This window comes from Schistocerca nitens, chromosome 1 (assembly GCF_023898315.1).
Source record: "Schistocerca nitens isolate TAMUIC-IGC-003100 chromosome 1, iqSchNite1.1, whole genome shotgun sequence".
Lineage (NCBI taxonomy): Eukaryota > Metazoa > Arthropoda > Insecta > Orthoptera > Acrididae > Schistocerca > Schistocerca nitens.
In genome coordinates, this window is record NC_064614.1 from 885347276 (window position 1) to 885358556 (window position 11281).

The following is an 11281-nucleotide window of genomic DNA, read 5'->3' on the forward strand; positions in this document are numbered from 1 at the left end:
CTGTTTCGAAAAATAAAGCCTGAGAAGATGGATAAAGCCAAGAAGACACAAAGAGCAAATTATCAAAGGAGGAGAAAGTGGTTTTAGCTTGTTTTAAACGCTGATATAGAGCTCACAGATTTCTGAAACTGTAAGTTTCTAGTACTCCACTATATCGAAGTGAATCGTGCTCTGTGGTGACTTCTGAGGACAAGTAATTACATTGTAAGACGTATGCTTTGCCGGTGATGGGTGAGGCATGATAGAATCTCTGACCAGAGAGTAGTTTGTCGTTAGTTGTTGCTAGTCGCTAGTCTGCGCTTGACTGCGCGAGTCGACGGTAGTAGTCGGTCGGCTTTAGTAGCAAGTGGACAGTAGTAGTCTGTAGTAGTCTGTTGGAGTCGGCATGCGTCGGCGGTGTGCTCTGCTCGCGACTCTGGTCAGGATTCTGGAGGATGAGTATTGTTGTTCAAGGTAAAGAAGCAGCCTTGCGCATATTCAATAATGTATGTTAATTGTGATTTAATTTGTTCAAAAAATGCCCCAATAATAATTTTTATAATATAAAGCAACTCTTTTAAAGAAAAACATTCATTTCAATTTAAAGAATTTCCAATGCATTATCATTGCTTCCAAGAATAAAAAAAAATATATATATGCCAGCATTGCACGAAGCTGTGTCGAAAAATGACTAATTAAGAGCAGATATAATTGCAGTTATATTGAGGTAAGAATTTTTGCTTGTTTTATTCAGAATACAGGGCCGAAGGTCAGCGCTGCTGTCCTTATAAATTTATCAGGTTACTAAACTTTTTTATTATTTTGGTGTTTAGGAATTTTTCTGTTTCGAACTTGGATTAAATGAGAATAGAATTTTTGTGGTAACGTTAAATGTGAATGCATTTCTGCGCACAGACTATAAATGGGAGCCAATTTTGTTCAGATGTTACAATATTAAAAAATTCATTTAATTATTATTTTTTTTGTGGCGAGGTTACGCTTGGCACATTTACATTTAACAATATTTTGTGGGGAGTTTACATTTGGCTCCATTTCCATTTTTTATTTAACATTTTTATCTGTGGGGAGGTTACAACATTTGTCTGAAATGTGATTCATCAGAATTCTGCTGTAAATTAAGTTGCTGCACTGGAGCCCGACGCACAATTAAGTATAAGTTCCGCAGACGCCGCTGGTTTCTGTTCCTTTAATTAGAGATATACTGATGATATCCGTTGAAAGCATGATCACCTTATGTTCCAAAGGGGCCAGAAGATGGTGGACTGTATCAAATGGCTCTGGGCACTATCGGACTTAACTTCTGAGGTCATCAGTCCCCTAGAACTTAGAATTACTTAGACCTAACTAACCTAAGGACATCACACACAGCCATGCCCGAGGCAGGATTCGAACCTGCGACCGTAGTTGTCGCGCGGTTCCAGACTGTAGCGCCTAGAACCGCTCGGTGGTGAACTGTATCAACGAATTCTGTTTCAATTAAATAAAACTAATACACATAGCTGCAACGGCCTTGCCGCTGGGGATACACCGGTTCCCGTCAGATCACCGAAGTTAAGCGCTGTCGGGCGTGGCTGGCACTTGGATGGGTGACCATCCGAGCCGCCATGCGCTGTTGCCATTTTTCGGGGTGCACTCAGCCTCGTGATGCCAACTGAGGAGCTACTCGACCGAATAGCATCGGCTCCGGTCAAAGAAAACCATCATAACGACCGGGAGTGCGGTGTGCTGACCACACACCCCTCGTATCCGCATCCTCAGCTGAGGATGACACGGCGGTCGGATGGTCCCGATGGGCCCCTTGTGGCCTGAAGACGGAGTGCTAATACACATAGCTGATGGTATTATTGGGGCTACACATGAAGCTATCAAAGATTAGCTATTAATTAATTTCACAGCCAACGATGAACACATTCTAAAAACCTTAATTGAATACCATTATAGGTCTGGGGATATCACGCACAGCTACAGATGATTACAAATGCTTAAGTTTTGTTGAAAGTATTTGTGGCTGGCTGTGTTCTCCACTAACAACCCTTAGTAAAAATATCAGATAAACTTATAACGCTAACGTACATCATTCTAAAGTGGCGTGAAACACGTTATTTGACCCTCTGAGACGATTTTAACATTGACCGCGTGTGTGTGTAATGGACAAAGGTATCGGACTATAATTTCAAATTTGGTGAAATTAACAGAAAAACCAAACGGGTTTTAATTTTGGGAGTCATGGAAGTGGTAAAATCATAAACGAATGAAAAAAATGAACGGTCGCCAGCCCAATTGGGCATATTAATTTGAAAATATATATTTGAGAAAATTGAACATTGGTTATTCAAGTCACTTTCGCTGAGATTTGCCTTTGAATAGCAGACAGGATACTAACTGACACGTGCACTCAGTACTGTGTGTAGCAGCAGTTAACTGATAACGCACACACCAGCAAATTATTGGGAGTAAATTTACACCAACGTCATACTAATGACAGCTGCACTCAAGAGCATTACTTAATCAAATGTCACTGCATGAAGTGCAGAACTAAATTTGGACATGGGGGCTTCTATCTTGACTGACATGAAAAACACGAATAAAAATAAATAATATCATAAATACACCGTTTGTAAGTAGGCTGTTTATGTTTTCTTATTGGCAACGTTACGTAGCGCTCTGTATGAAAATCACTGGCTGTGCTGTGTGCAGTCTGTGGCTAGTTTGCATTGTTGTCTGCCATTGTAGTGTTGGGCAGCGGCAGCTGGGTGTGAACAGCGCGTAGCATTGCGCGGTTGGAGGTGAGCCGCCAGCAGTGGTGGATGTGGGGAGAGAGATGGCGGAGTTTTGAAATTTTTAAAACTGGATGTCATGAACTGCTTTGTATATTATGAGTTTTCAACATTATTAAGGTAAATACATTGTTTGTTCTCTATTAAAATCTTTCATTTGCTAACTATGCCTATCAGTAGTTAGTGCCTTCAGTAGTTTGAATCTTTTATTTAGCTGGCAGTAGTGGCGCTCGCTGTATTGCAGTAGTTCGAGTAACGAAGATTTTTGTGAGGTAAGTGATTTGTGAAAGGTATAGTTTAATGTTAGTCAGGGCCATTCTTTTGTAGGGATTATTGAAAGTCAGATTGCGTTGCGCTAAAAATATTGTGTGTCAGGTTAAGCACAGTCTTGTATAATTTTTCTAAGGGGACGTTTCAAGTTTAAGCTCCTCTACAAATATCAGTTTTCCTTACCACCAGTAATAGTTCCAATTTTTCCTGTTAGGTGGAGAATATGATGGGGATCCATAAACTAGTATAGTTTCACTAGACAATGCTCTTTGATTATTATATTAGTAAACACTAATTCGAAAGGCTAATTATTCAATTCAGTTGGAGTAGTTCATAAACTACTTTTCAAGACAATAAAATACGACATTGGGTTTAATTAACTTCAAAACAGGAACTATTCATGATAGGGGCCAAAACCACACTCTTTTTGAAAACAAGCATAACTTCACTTCTAACATTACGATTGTAAATCTGTCATTAAAGATTTGTATGTATTTGCATTTTAATCATCTGTGAAGCAGGTATTGTAGACAATAATATTTACAGTATCTTACACTGTAATACAACAAAACTATATTTTATAATAAACTAAGGATACTTCAGCAAAAGCCTATCCAACTTCACTTTTGTGGTTTTAGCTTCAACTTTTAGTACTCCTTTTACTTTAGACAAAAAATCAGTTTCAAACACACGAATGCAAGAACTGTTCATTTAAATCAGGATACTCGGTTTTAGTAGCACTTAGGTGAGGACCCTGCGTGGCTTCCGATCAGGATTCAAAATATAGTTCCGGACACGGATTTAGGTTATTGGAACAATTCAGATTAACTGGTCCATGCCCTTATACATTACTTAACTGAATGTATGAAGTTTGTGAAGCAGTGGTGAAGATTGGTGGCAAGCGACATGGCGGCTAACTGTACTCACGGCTCCTGATGTACGAATACTCTATAAAATCTGTTCTTGGAGTCGGATTTTCAACATATTAGAGCCATTACATCATGCTGTGAATATTAAATAATAGCCAGATCCACATCCGAGGCAAATCCTTTATAATGCAACTTCCAATTGCCTCCCTTAGCGCCGTCGAAGTGTACCGTGGTAAGGCTAGCCACATACTGCCTGCTGTTCACACAAAGGAGCCGCTCAGTTTGACTGCCAAACCCAAGTTTTTCATCGCTCCATGCAACTTCCGTTGCGGAGGGACGTCCCTACAGCGTTTACATGTTACAAATACAAGTGCCCTAAGCATGAACCAGCTTTTAACAAACATTTTATTTGTATACATATTCATATTATAATAATTTTCCATTTCAACATATTCTTTTGCTTTCTTCATATATACATTACAAAACTCTAATTTTCTTGCAATAGATCAAGGGGTTTAAACAACACAGAATACACATTTCATAAATTGTAGATACACGGTTACATAAAATAAACCTACTCCTAATCGATATAAGAGTTACAAGTAGACTATTACGTAAGATGTATCTTTCGCACATCCTCAGTCCAGTAAATTGTTGCCAACTGATTTCTGTCTGACGATACAGGGCTATAATATCCTAAGAATTACGCATGGCCGAGTATATACATTTACACGTTTTCAAAAGTTTGTTGTTACCCCTTATATGAAAATATATTTAAGATTTTTTTTTCACTAATGTCACATCCATGACGATGCTGCTGCTTAGGCTCTGTGGAAGGAACTTCAGCTAAACTCTTTATTTAGGGTAGATATGAATCCTATATTTGCTTTTTGATCTGTTCACATTCTTAAGGATATTATCACTGTGAATCTATGGAACAAAAGATGTATCTAATGTAATCCAACTACTACCATAGTGTCGTCAGACTGCGGCAGAACATCTAACACCGGCGTACGTTGAATGCTGTGGTACTGAGAATATATTCATTACCTCGCATGAAATGCTAGTTAGTTTCTTCATTACGGACACTCTGCAAGTCAGCGCAAAGAAATTTCTTGGACACTGACCGTGCCATTTCACAAGGTGCTCTTGGTGTTTCGGGAGAGACAACCATTAGAAAATTATTCAGTAGGGCCTAGTAAAAACGAAGGCCTTACTACTATTTAATTGGATAAACTGTTTTCTACTGAGTGTAACTAATAAATTTGTCAGATGCATTATTCAATTACAATCAGATGTGATATGGATTATTGGAGATATGTGATTGAATATTCAGTACCAGTTAGATGTACTTGAACATCTACATTAAACAGATTTAAATGATCATTAATTAGAGAATGGTAAATCAGTTCTTAAATCATACTAAAGTTTTATTTGAAACTTTCATTTTGTAAACCTGTCAGGATCTTGTGCCCACAGTGTTGATATGCGAATCCACAGAAAGGAACATCGGAAGAAACGCTAACCACCGTCTTGGCACGTTAATTCACGAAGCATTACATGTACAGAAACAGACTATAACAAATCACTGCAAGGCGAAGTATTCATATTATGAATGAGAAACGTAATGTTATAACTGGCTAGTTGGCTGAGGGCCGCCTCGGCTTGGAAGAATAGTCAATCGGAAAAAAGCTTTAATTATTAATTTTATGAATGAATTTACGAAACGAAGCTCATATAGTTTACCTATTATATGAAACCATTTACGAAACGTAACTCAAACAGTTAATCTGAGTGGAGATTCGCAATCGCAGAAGCAATGCAAAGTTAATTCTGTTTCTCTTTCGCATAACCTCAATGTGGGCTAGCAATGTATCAGTCACTTAGTCCAGCAGCGGTGATTAGATCTGCCTGAAGCATCGTCTTCCATGCAACTGTATGAGCCGACATTACTTTGTCCACAAGTTTCCGCAAAGTTGTCGACCCACACCTCCATTTCGACCATCGATCCTCGCTTGTCTTACGGACTCACAATTATTCAACATCTTTTACCAACATGAAAGCCAGAGATTTACAAACACGGAAGCCAGAAATCGCACGAGAAACGAAAACCTGTTTACGAGTAATGTTAACGCGCTCACAATTAAAAACTGTTTACGGGAAATGGAAATCTCTCTCCCTGCTCGCACATTCCAAATATTCATTGTCAGGCCAAAAGCGTTTCAGACTTGACGAATAAAAAACTAGAGAAAAGCTGAAATTGTGGTTTAATAGATTACGTGTTCTACAAAGCTTCGTCCCATATGAATATAACCACAGAACGTTCATACAACTATGTGAAACTGTCAAAAAGTCTTTCTTCGGGATGTTGGTCAATTCTTGTGCCACAATGTCTTGAATGTCGAACATGTTGTCAAAGTGTTGACTCTTAACTTGAACCTCTGAACTTAGCCGTTTTGTGATACTTTCGTATTGATAACACCAAGTCTCGTCACCCATAGAGATTTTTCCCAGAAAAGAATTTTCTGTGTTTCGCTTGTCAATCAAGTCATGGAAGACGTGCACACGCCGTTGTTGTTGCTCGAGAGATAAAATGTGCCGGACAAATTTTCCTCACACTTTTCTCTTCTCAAAACATTCTAGCGAATGTCTTGAACATGTGATTCAGATACGTTGCTCCATTGTGAGTTTTGACATGACACAATGACACACTCCAGCCGCGCATCAACTATTTAACACTGACTGCTCGCAACTGACTATTCCAATGCACATCCGTTGTTTACAGTTGTTCGGTCAGGTTGCCTCCAATAACAGGACTGGTGTAGTTTATGCGCCAGAAATATGTTCAGTCTCGGAACTTTTTGGACGCACGCGGTACGTGCGACCTGGCATTAAAGTACAATATACAGTATGTGATCAAAAGTATCCGGACACTACCCAAAAACATACGATCTTCATATTAGGTGCACTGTGCTGCCACCTACTGCCAGGTACTCCATATCAGCGACCTCATTAGTCATTAGACATCGTGAGAGAGAAGAATGGGGTGAATTCAGATTTAGAACGTGGTCAGGTGATCGGGTGTCACTTGTGTCATACGTCTGTACGCGAGATTTCCACTCTCCTAAACATCCCTAGGTCCACTGCTTCGAATATAATAGTGATGTGGAAACTTGAAGGGACACGTATAGCACAAAATCGTACAGGCCGAGCGCGTCTGTTGAATGACAGAGACCGCCGACAGTTGAAGAGGGTCGTAATGTGTAATAGGCACATATCTATTCAGATCATCACACAGAAATTTCAAACTGCATCAGGATCCACTGCAAGTACTAAATGTACTAAATGTCTTGAAAACCGTAGTCCTGATCAGATGATTCGGGATTTCAGTTGCTAAGAGCTGATTGTAGGGTTAGAGTGTGGCGCACACCCCATGGACCGACGTTGTCAACAAGGCAAAGTTGTCAACAATACATTATGCAAGCCGGTGGTGGCTCGTAATGGTGTGGACTATGTTTGTACGGAACGGACTAAGTCCTGTGGTCCGAGTGAACCAATCATTGACTAGATTTTGTTCGGCTACTTGGAGGCCATTGGACTTCACGGACATCATATTCCCTGGCAACAATTGGGCAACAACTGTGCGCGATTGCTTTGAAGAACATTCTGGACTGTTCAAGAGAGTGATTTGGCCATCCAGACTGCCCAGCATGAACCCCATCAAACATTTATGGGACATAATCGCAAGGTCAGGTCAGTTCATGCACAAAATCCTGCACCGGAAACACTTTCGCAATGATGGACAGCTGTAGAGTCAGCATGGTTTAATATTTCCGCAGGGGACTTTCGACCTGTTGAGTTCATGTCACGTCGAGCTCCGACACGGTATTAGGAGGTACCCCATGACTTTTGTCACTTCATTGTGAAAGACGTATACATTGCCGGCGATGGGCGAGGCATGACAGAATCTCTGACCAGAGAGTAGTTTATCGTTAGCTGTTGCTTGTCTGCGCTTGACCGCGCGAGTCGACAGTAGTAGTAGCGAGTCGACAGTAGTAGTCAGTCAGTGTTAGTCCGTGCTAGTCGGCGGGAGTCGGCATGCGTCGGCAATGTGCTCTGCTCGCGACTTTGGTCAGGACTCTGGTGGATGAGTATTGTTATAGAAGGTAAAGAAGCAGCCTTGCGCATATTTAATAATGTATGTTAATTGTAATTTAATTTGTTCAAAGAAATGCCCCAATAATAATTTTTATAATATAAAGCAACTCTTTTAAAGAAAAGCATTCATTTAAATTTAAAGAATTTCCAATCCATTATCATTGCATCCAAGAATAAAAAATATATATATGCCTGCATTGCACGAAGCTGTGTCGAGAAATTCCAACTTAAGAGCAGATATAATTGCGGTTTTTATTGAGGTTAGAATTTTGCTTTTTTTATTCAGAATACAGGGCCGAAGGTCAGCGCTGCTGTCCTCATAAAATTTATCAGGTTACAAAACTTTTTTATTATTTGGGTGTTTAGGAATTTTTCTGTTTCGAACTTGACATTAAATGAGAAAAGAATTTTGTGGGAATATTAAGTGTGAATGCATTCTTTGCACAGAGACTATAAATGGGAGCCAATTTTGTTCAGAGGTTACATTAAAATCAACTTTGTTCAGAGGTTACAATATTTAAAAAATTCATTTAATTTAATAATTGTATTGGGAGGTTACACTTGGCACATTTTCATTGTCATATTTCTGCGGGGAGGTTACAAGTGTCGGCTATTGTGGAGCCAGTCTCATATTGCGGAACCTTTCATCAGTTGCGACGATTCTTTTGAAACAGGCAGTTAACAGGATTGTTCTTTGTTAAGCGCACCCGTTGCAGAAGAAACATGGAGGCTGGTGCGAGTGATGAGATTCGACGAGGGAGTATTATAAGTTTGGATGATGGGTGTGTTCGCAGCGCCAGCTAACTGGGGAGACGCCTGTGATTAGCTGGGGCCGGACAAATTGGAGCCGGCTCGTCTTTCGAGGCGTCGTTAACGGCGTTTGCACGGCATAAATTGAGGGATTGATGAGCGCCGGGCGGCGTAATGCCAGTGTTTACTGCCGCGCGTCACCGGACGCTGTAACTCGCGAGCTAAATGGCCGGTGCCAGCCGGCCGCTAGGCCTAGTGGACGTAAGCGGGCAGCGTCCTCCCGGCTCCGTCCCTTCTCGGGGCGTGGGTGGGTGCTGCTGCGCCGTCGACTCCGCGTGGCAGACGGGCAGAGAAGTGTTGCGCAGAACGTGGCTACGCTGGCCATTAACAACGTCTATTTTCACATATTTAATTAAAAGTGTGTAGGACAGGGATGCAGTCTTTTATCACTGCTGTTCACTCTACATCTACATACATACTCCGCAAGCCACCTTACGGTGTGTGGCGGAGGGTACGTCGTACCACAACTAGCATTTTCTCTCCCTGTTCCACTCCCAAACAGAACGAGGGAAGAATGACTGCCTATATGCCTCTGTAAGAGCCCTAATCTCTCTTATCTTATCTTTGTGGTCTTTCCGCGAAATATAAGTTGGCGGGAGTAAGATTGTACTGCAGTAAGCCTCAAATGCTGGTTCTCTAAATTTCATCAGTAGCGATTCACGAAAAGAACGCCTCCTTTCCTCCAGAGACTCTCACCCGAGTTCCTGAAGCATTTCCGTAACACTCGCGTGATGAACAAACCTACCAATAAAAAATCTAGCAGCCCGCCTCTGAATTGCTTCTATGTCCTCCCTCAATCCGACCTGATAGGGATCCCAAACGCTCGAGAAGTACTCAAGAATTGGTCGTATTAGTGTTTTATAAGCGGTCTCCTTTACAGATGAACCACATCTTCCCAAAATTCTACCAATGAACCAAGACGACTATCCGCCTTCTCCACAACTACCATTACATGCTTGTCCCACTTCATATCGCTCTGCAATGTTACGCCCAAATATTTAATCGACGTGACTGTATCAAGTGCTACACTACTAATGGAGTATTCAAACATTACGGGATTCTTTTTCCTATTCATCTGCATTAGTTTACATTTATCTATATTTACAGTTAGCTGCAATTCTTTACACCAATCACAAATCCTGTCCAAGTCATCTTGTATCCTCCTAGAGTCACTCAACGACGACACCTTCCCGTACACCACAGCATCATCAGCAAACAGCCGCACCTTGCTATCCACCCTATTCAAAAGATCATTTATGTAGATAGAAAACAACAGCGGACCTACCACACTTCCCTGGGGCACTCCAGATGATACCCTCACCTCCGATGAACACTCACCATCGAGGACAACGTGCTGGGTTCTATTACTTAAGAAGTCTATAACAAGTGCATCAAAAAGGACTTTACAACGCTGGAAACTGATTCTGATTTATTCATTTAACTTACAGGCATGGTTCTGGTGTCATTTTATAGCAAAAAACTTAATTTTCTGTAACTTAATCTTAATGAAAAATGGTTCAAATGGCTCTGAGCACTATGGGACTTAACATTTGAGGCCATCAATCCCCTAGAACTTAGAACTACTTAAACCTAACTAACCTAAGGACATCACACACATCTATGCCCGAGGCAGGATTCGAACCTGCGACCGTAGCAGTCGCTCGGTTCCGGACTGAAGCGCCTAGAACCGCTCGGTCACCGCGGCCGACTTAATCGTAAACAGTTTCATTGTGTCTTCCATTAGTTATACAACACACATCCCACCTGAACTTGCTGCAGCACGTCAGGCATTACTTGTTCAGTTGCGAGGTAGATCCTTGCTCTGGGATCTGATAGAGAAACCGAAAAGTGTGAAACAAACAAAGCATCCTTGATGAGTCCCCAAAAGAAGAACTCAAGAGGTGTCAGATCAGGTGAACGTCGGGACCATGGAATTGGCACACCTCGGCCCATTCACTTAACTAGAAAGCGGACATTTAGGATATCCCAAACGTCGGAGAGTTAGTGTGGTGGTGCACCATTCTGCATAAACTGTATGTTGCATTCCTGCAACTTCAATCTGGGAGATTAAAGTATTTTCCAAGATACCTAAGAACACTATTCCATTAACAGTTTTTTCTTGGGAAATGGAAGGACTGTAAACTTCGCTCTTGTTCAGTGCTTGAAACGGATTCAGCTTTTGGCTATCATGTTCACGTTCCAAAACCTACAATTATGTTGACTGGCTTTATCACTCAAGTGAAAAGTCGACTCAACACTAAACATAATCTTTCAAATGAAATCTTCATCCAACTGATGTAACATTTCCACATCGACATAAAAGTCCTTACCAGCAATCCTGTCAGTGGCTTTTAGTTCTTGCACCGTGTTACGCTTCTATGGTCTCAGATCCAACCG

At 41.1% G+C, this 11281-nt stretch overlaps 1 pseudogene; it reads left to right on the top strand.

Moving 5' to 3' along the window:
• The first annotated feature begins 1500 nt into the window (after positions 1-1500).
• Positions 1501-1618, top strand: LOC126210867 (5S ribosomal RNA; annotated as a pseudogene).
• The last annotated feature ends 9663 nt before the right edge of the window (positions 1619-11281 follow it).